This window comes from Onychomys torridus, chromosome 21 (genome assembly GCF_903995425.1).
Source record: "Onychomys torridus chromosome 21, mOncTor1.1, whole genome shotgun sequence".
Lineage (NCBI taxonomy): Eukaryota > Metazoa > Chordata > Mammalia > Rodentia > Cricetidae > Onychomys > Onychomys torridus.
Window position 1 is genome coordinate 44135225 of NC_050463.1, and position 8973 is coordinate 44144197.

Genomic DNA, 8973 nt, shown 5'->3' on the forward strand with positions numbered 1-8973 from the left:
CCACAATAAGCAGAAACACTAATTGTTTACCAAAGGAAGACAAGTGATATAAAATAGATATGAATAGCTGTATTTAAAAGAATTAAAGTCAGGCACATTGGTACATACCTAGAATCCCAAGCTTGGGATGTGGAGACAAGCAGAGCTCCAGTTCCAAGTTAGCCTGGGCTATATAGGGAGAGTTTGCTTCAAGAAACAAACAAATAGCAACAACACTAGAAAAATTAGGAAACTGAAAGCCAGAAATGCCAAGTGAATTATCCTGAGGGAACCTATGTATCTCAATCTCTCTCCTGAACTCCCTGCTGGTACCAGGTCTTTGAGATTGAAACTTGTATTTTGTTTGCCACAGATGCCTGTATTACTGTCTGCCTAACAAGGTACACCTCCCCTTGCTTCTTTCAACAAACAAGCAATTAATGCTGTGCTAAAATATGTATCACACCTTGGTTTGTGGTATTTCCCCTCCCCCTGCCATGATACCAATGCTATATACAGAGCTGTTTGAAAGGTTAGGCATTCAAAGCTCACTATTTCCAATAGATGCTGCACGTCAATCTGCTCCTTGTGGTACAGGAGAGCTATTATTTCACTACAATATCATCATATAAAATGCCATTGTGTTTTCCCAGGCACGAGGCTGTGAAACACAGTAACATTGAAATCAGAGGCCATTAGGACATTTTCCCAGAACAAAATGTGTCCCAGAAGAAACAATGCCACGTGGCTTGTCCTGGTGTGTTATTTTCTCCAAAACGCAGGCTGCCTCCCCTGCAAAGCTCACATATTTTAAACTTCACAAATAACATTTTCCAGAGGACTGTGAAATAAAAGGCCCACACAGTGATGGAGAACCCTAGGGGGCATGTGTATGTGTTTGCTTTCCTTAGCCAGATTCTGAAAAGGCCCAGATTGTGGGAGGTGTTATGATGGTAGAGCTTCCAGAGGCCTGGGGAGAATAAAAGGATTCCTTCATCAGCCTTATTGTTGCAAAACTTCAAAGTGAGGCAAGGCAGAGGAGGTGTGTGAGCAGTCAGCATAGAAATTCCCCATCTCTTCTGTTTGTTCTAATTGTGTTTCCAGTCTGTTGCCCATGTCACTCTATACAGTGTTGGGAACTGACCAGGATGGTGGGCACACCTGCTTGTCAATCAGACACTAATGTAAATGGTTATCTTCATTTTTTCCCCTTTCCTCTGAGGCTGTTTGTTCATCTAGACGGCAAGGTGCTGAGCTAAGAACTGAGAAGAAATGCTATGACCTAAGAGTACATTTTAGTCAAGAGGCTGCCTGTGAAGAAATCTATATATCCATTCTTTCATTTGCATAAAATGTTTAAATACACATCACATTTAAGTGTATCCTGGATTATGTAGCAATGTTGCCTTTTCTTTCCTCTAGACATCACTTCATACATCCACTGGATGATGTAAATGTATTTAATAACTAGTTCCTTCCCTTAAAGATTTGTCACCTAGTGGAGGAAGAGAGTTTCACATATGGAGAAAGTCCATGACAGTAAGCAGCAACAAGTTTTCAAAATATCAGTTGTGATCAAAGATACATGTTGTGTGCAAAATACCAGTCAGTATTTTAGACAAAAGCTAAGCAAAACATAAAATGGTCAATTTTAAAAACTGTTGTGATTTGAAGGACCATAACAAAGCAGGGGTGTTGGGGGCTGGGGTGCTGCTGTTGCTGAATGTGTGCATTCATATTTTTAGGTATAATCGGCAGACAAGCTCTGGTGATGAAGCTTTTCATGGGAAGAATGAGAGATGTTAAGAAGGCTCCCGGGAGCTTTCAGTTCAGAGTTTATGCCTAGTCCTGTAGGCGTTTGACAAATTGTCCTTCAGCTTTGGTTGTGAAATGGCAGGCTTACAGCTTTGTTTGTGTGCAGTGGCTGTCATGAACATGGTCTTCAGGGGACAGGGTGTATTCAGACTGGCAGAGGCCATGTGGATGCAGTTGGGACAGAAGGAGACATGGTAGCCCTGAAGTGCTGTGTGCCCACAGGGTGGGAGATGCCTGCCGCCAATTCCTGATCACAGTTTGCCTTCAGTGAGGGAGATAGCTTTCCTTGGTACACAATCTGAAACTTGGAAATGCATGAATGCATTCTGCAAGTCAAAGGACCACTGTTTTGGAAGAGCTATTCTTGGCTTGGAGTCTGTTGTCCTTTCCATTTTATCAGGCTGTGGGACAATCCTGAGCACAGAGTCACTCACTGCATGTCCTGAGTCAACCCCCACGTCAAGATTGCCAACAGGAGAGCCCACATCTTCCTTCAGTCCCATAACCCTGGTCAGATCACCCCTACCTCCATCCTCCTCAAAGTTTAGGGAAAAGAATCAAAATGAGGAAACTGACAAAGCCTCTCTGTGTCAGCAGGATGTTGTTACTAGTCAGATTACTTCCTTAAGTCCACTGGGGGCCACTGGGGGGGGGTGATCCCCACCACCTGATGTGTTCAGGATCCTTTCCCCCACCCCCCACTTATGGATGCTTTGTGGGGAGGGGTCTTTCTTCATGAGTTTTTGCTTTGGAGATGTTAAAGGTGAGTCATAGCTAAGTCTTTGTTTTTGCCTTCCTGTCACTTACTCATGTGTTCAGTCATTGCTGTGTACACACAATGCTTTTCATGTGGTGACTAGCACAATCAGGGATGAGCCAGTTTCTGTCTACCTCCCAGAAAACCAGACAGGCCTTTGAGAAGAGGAATGGTGGGTTGTTTTTTTTTTTTAAATTTATTATATTTGTGTTTTAATTTTACACATCATCCATGGGTTCCCTTGCCCTCCCCCCTCCCGCCCTTCCCCCCCCCAGCCCCTCCCCTCCATTCCTATCTCCTTCAGGGCCAAGACACCCCTGGGGATTCATTTAAACCTGGTGGATTCAGTAAAGGCAGATCCAGTCCCCTCCTTCCAGGCTGAGCAAAGTGTCCCTGTGTAAGCCTAAGGTTCCAAACAGCCAGCTCATGCACTAAGGACAGGTCCGGGTTCCACTGCCTGGGTGCCTCCCAAACTGAGACCAAGATTGGAAAGCAAAGGGACAAATAGCCAAACAAATGGAAGCACATGAATTATGAACCAAAGGCTGTGGAGCCCCCAGCTGGATCAGGCCCTCTGGATAAGTGAGACAATTGAATAGCTTGAACTGTTTGGGATGGTGGATTTTTAAATATAAGTTTTTACATCTATTCTAAATTGTTAAGAAGTCCTGACTGTATCTGGTAGTATAGGAACCAGCTAACCACTTCAAACATTTCTCATGAAAAGAAAATTGGTAGGTGTGATTATTCACAATGATTAACCAATTGGACTAGGGTTTAATTAGAAAGGTTTCATGTTGAGTAGGTTTCCTGCCTGCTTATCTGAGAAATAAGCAGTTACCAACAGGAAGCACGATATACCCTGACTTATTGTCTCTATCTATTCCTACTTACCTTTATAATGAGTTCATTTGTAAAACTATTAATGCACATTTATATAATGCCTATTTATTATTTTATATATTTCTATAGTTATATGTGACATATTTATATTCTTTATCATTTCACTGGTTATTAAGTAACTTATTTTGGTCTCCTCCTTGATAGAATATTTAAGATGTCTGTTTCAAATCATGATCTTGCTACGAGGTCAGGTAGGGTATCAGACAAGAGTGTTTGAAGGTCTGTTGCATACCCCTAGCATGCTCAGGAACCTGGTCTCCAGTATACAGATAAGGAATGGTGTGGGAACTGCTTTGGAGGATCAGTATTTTGACCACCAGCTTTGGAGTTTTTCAAAAGTCACAAGCTAAACAGGCAGGTTTGACCTGTTTGATATTTTTGCTTCCTGCCTGCTTGGCACTGAGCCTGGTTTGTCTGGCAGCCCTTCAAAAGCTCATGCACTTTAATGAGGTAGGTAAATAGGACTTTCTAAACCCTACTGGTCTTGGAGTAGGCAAATATGTTAATGTTAAAGTCTCTTGGTTCCGACTTTTGACCATTAACAACCACTTTTATTAAGTTGTTAACCTATAAATGTCAGCATGTAAAGTTTTGCTATGAGAACATCATTATTCATATAGTGAGTCATCTTCTGGTTCGTCGTAAAAAAAGGGTTATCCCACTGTTAATCTAAGCCCTGGTGAAACAGTGAAAACCAGTGTGGCTGACTCTCCTGTTTAATGCAAGCAGTCTATAATTGTTTTCATGGGATCTGTTGGGAGGTAAATGGATGATTACTATTTAGGGCAGAGCTTTACATAAAGATGATGAAGAAAGATCTGGAGTAATAGGGGGTGAGGGAAGGATCCAGACTGCATGAGTCATTCATCAGAGAGAGCCACAGGGGACAGCAAATTCTCAGGGCTGAGCCAGGTGGTCTTTAGACCAGACCAGGATGCTAGCAAAGTAGCTGGACAGGTGGGTGAGTTTATTCACCAGCAAAGAACAGGAAGACCAAACAAAAGGAGAGGATAAACCTGAGGATACAAGGGGAAGACACTTGATTTTATGAACTGTGTAGTATCCTGGTTGTAGTGTGGAGTAACTAACTTTAAGATTGAAAACATTTTACTGTTGTTTTGACAGACTGGTAAAGCAGTGGAAAGTGGAAGAATTCCACAAAATGGAGGGATCTGATAGGTACTGGCTGGAGTTAGTGTGAAAACAGGCTGTGAGTGAATGGTTTTGTGTTCAGTTGGTCTTGAGACTAATCTGGGGACAGGTATAAACTCTTCATTTTACTAATTGACAACTACTAAGAAATCGATGAAGGTTGGTTGGCTTACACAAATTCATTGATATCTCAAAAACATTAAATTGAATGAATAAGTGAAGAGTTTATCGTGTTTTATATGACATCACTAGAAAACAAAACCAGAAAAGTATGAAAGAATGGACATGGGCTAGAGGGGAGTGGATAGGAAAGAGGTATCATGGATTGAGGCAAAATAAAAGAGGATATATTCTAAGAATGCCATAGAGAGGAGACAACCTGTGGAGCAAATGCCATAGTGTTGAAGGTTGAATGGATAGAATTTCTACAATGCAGTGGCCAAGAAGTAGAGATCTTTGGTGGGTCCAAAGGACTAGGCTTCTGGTTCTGACTTTGCTACTGTTTTTTTTTGAGGGGGCTCGGAGAGTTTCTGGTCAATATCATGTGAAATCAGCAATGTTCTTCAGGGTCCACAGAGAGCTTTGATCACTAAACTACCTTTTAGCACACAGTGTCATTTGAGGTCTACATGAATCAAATCCAGTTCTGAGTGGCTGGGGTGTGGCCTCTGTTGTAGCCCCTCCCCCTTTCTCTCACTGCTTCCTGGTCACTGTCTCACAAGGGAACAAAGACCCTGGGGAGGCACTGGGTGTGCGCAATCTCTGAAGTTTCTACTTTACAGAGCCAGAGTGCCTCCCTTTGAAACATTCCCCAAATCCCACTTGCAGATCTTGCCCTTTTCCCTCTTGAAGTTAGAAATCTTCTGGTCACATTTGACAAGTGGAGCAGAACTCATAGGCCCTTTCATTAGGCAGACACAGGAAAGCCTCATTAAGAAGCAATCCATGAAAGCTTTATCAGAATGAGATATTGGAGCCACACTAAGGCGAACCCAAACCAGGACAAGCCTCTCAATTGTGAAGAAACACAGATAGCAATCTATTGAACTACAGCAGTAAAAATATTCTCAAGTGTTATTAGGCTTGAATCTCTTGCTACATTATGAATTAATATGAATTATGCAATGCCTACATAGGAAAAATTCTTAATTTTCTTCAGCTTATATAGCCACTATTCTTTGGTGTTCATACACTGATAGCTGCTGATTATCCTACTAGACCTTCCTTAGATACTCAATTAGATTGTACACAGAAACATTCATATTTGTGTAAAGAATAAATATTCATTATTATAATTCTCACTTGAGCTTCAGTGGATATTATGTGAGCAGAGTTCAAGAGCAAGTAATTCAGTTCAGTGGTCTTTTAAGAAAGAAGTGATGCCAGAAATCCTATTTGAAAGTTGCCAAGCTAATTCAAACTATTTTCAGTGAACAAAAACTGTGTTGTGTCACTTTGCATGAAAAATGAAAGAATTGAGTCAGTGAGGTTGTAAAATGCCTTCTGTTTCTTGGCATCATTTTGATCTCAGTGACTTCTAGACTGTCCTCAAAGAATAACTATTTAGGATTTGTAGGCCATGTGACAAACACTCTATGCCTTGTGTTACCCTCCAACCCACTCTAGTAGTGATGATTTATTTTCTACTTTGTTCTGGTCCCATTGCATCTTGAACACCAGAAATTACTAGTCCCCTGAACACTGAGCTTGCCTAGGCCCTGACAGACAGAATTTAATCTTGTACAAGGTGCTGTTGTAGAATTTTCATTAATCCAGGTACTCCTTCAACAAACCGAACTTAGTGCATGATTTATCAAGTAGTGTTCTGACATAAAGAATACAAAACCATTCATAAAATAATGGTAACAAACATCATCAGAGGCAATAGTAATGATAACAGAATAATAGTAAGAAAAATTGTTTCTTTTCACCTGGATTTACTTTCATAAGGTTTTAGCAACCTGTATTTAAAAGGCTGTGGAAATATTAACTGATATTTTCCAGAAATAAAACATTTTAAACAACTTTTACAATGTATTTTTATAGTTATTCTATTTGTATGTAGCTATTTTGTTTATAACTTAGTGTGCTCAATAATTAATTAATCTCTTCCATAGTTATATATATAGAAAGAAAACATAATATATAGTGTTTGGCACTATTTGTGGTTTGTGACATGAACTGGGTGCCTTGAAATATTTGTCCTGTGGATAAGGAAAAGATGCTGGGTTTAAGTAGTGTGTCCTCTATGCTGGTCACTGTTGGTTGCTTTTATTTATAGCTCATTTAATTCAGTTCTGTGAAGTGAACACTTTCAGCATCCTAGCTTATAGATAGAAATTCAAGACTACAGAGACTGTGTAGTAAACCCAACATAACCTAACTGTGAAGTACAGGAGCTTGTATTTGGATTTAGGCCATCACAATAGATAGTCCATGCTCCTATGAAAATCCCATGTGAATGTAATGAGAATATTATATATGCAGTGAAGAATTTTACATTTCAGTGCTTCAAGTTATTTATATACATGAATTTCTTGTTTGCAGATGAGATGTGTGAGATGAGAAAATAAGGGACCATGAGTGTATGTTTGTCTTTTGAAGGGATTAAGTTCAAATCAATTTTTTCTCCATTTGCATTCCCTGTTTATTTGAACAGACTAACTCAAACCATGAGTCAGACCATGTTAGGAGAAGGCCCTGTGGTCCAGATTCTACTAACAAAAAATATTGGGAAATATCTGCCACTTAGGTACTGGTCTTGTCTGCATCTCCCAGGACATTTACTCTGTTTTCCTGTGTCTCCTCTGTCATTGACATCTCAGTGGTTCTTAGCCTTCTTAATGTTGCAACCTTTTAATACAGTTCCTCATGTTGTGGTGATGGCCAACCATAAAATTATTTTGTTGCTACTTCATATCTGAAATTTTACTTCTGTCATGAATTATAATGTAAATATCTGATATGCAGGATCTCTCCTATGTGACTCATGTGAAAGTTGGATGAACTCTGAAGGGTTGCAACCCACAGGCTGAGAACCACTACTATGTCTTTCTTTTCTTTTGACCTTTCTGTTAATTTCCCAGGAATTAATGAAAGTTCCCAGGGGGATTTAAAGGTGGGACTCCTCCATGTCCACTCTGCTCAGATGGTTTCAAAACTTCTACATAGCACAGGGACACAAATTTTAAACTCACCAGACTAGAGGTGGACTCTGTGACTATGGACATGGCTTTTAACAACTACTTTAATTGTCTGAAAAACGGGACTTTATCTCCTAGATTGAGAGCTCACAGACACAAAGAATAAATAGTCATTAGCTATTAATCAGGCCCAAAATGGCAGTCTTTCTATCCCCCAAGAACAGCTAATGAATAGTAGCTTTTCTCTTCCACTTACTGAAAGAAGGATAATTGATGATTTGTTAGTCGTTGGAACACAAAGTCTAAACAGTACACTGGTGATTTAGCTCCCGAGAAAGCAAGCATTTACACAAGTCACAAAGTTATAAAAAATATCTTTGGGTTGTTAAATGTCTGTTTTATTCCACATGAGTATCAGCTGAATGTCCTGAAACACAGCTTCCAACATTTCTCCAAGGTCTTCATAATCTTTCAGCGATTGGTTTCTGACTGCAGGATCAAGGCTAAGCCTTTGGCCAGGCATTCAGGACTGCATGATGCCAATGAAAATTAAAGCAAAATTGTTATTTCTTGCTCTTCTTCCTTGTGTCCTTTTGTCCCAGCAAAGTTGATCTGTTCAGTATTCCTAGAAGATGCTTTCCTTATCCCATGTCTTTGTGCATCATTCTTGGTATGTTCTCGCTGTATTTTTTCTTTATGTTCCATAAATGCTGCCTTTGAAAACAGTTGCTCTAGGATGTGGCATCATCATGTTCCACCAAAGCGCAGCTTATTCCTTTTCCCATTTTTCTCCACTGTTTTGTATCCCCCACATCAGAATTTCCTCTGTTTCATATTGTAATTAATTGGTCATGGAATCACTTGACTCCTACATCCTTTAACCTGTTTCAGAGCTGGATGACTTTACCATGTTTAGTCCTTGGAAAATCTTGACCCAGTGCCCAGCAGAATTGTCTGGCCTCTGTAAGCATCTGTGCAGTGAATGACATATATAATTTTTGCCTCAGGGCTGGGCATCTGGATTCTAATCCTATGTAACCTTGGAGATGTCATATATACACTCTATTTTCATCTTTTACATCTAGTAAAATAAAAATGATTATTGGTTTTCCAATGAAGCTACACAGAGTTGAAGAGAACCCGTAAAGTTCTACAGGGAGCACCCTTAGGAGGAAATGCTAGTCTGTGCTGCCCCTCCATTTTAATGAGCAATGTTCATCTCTG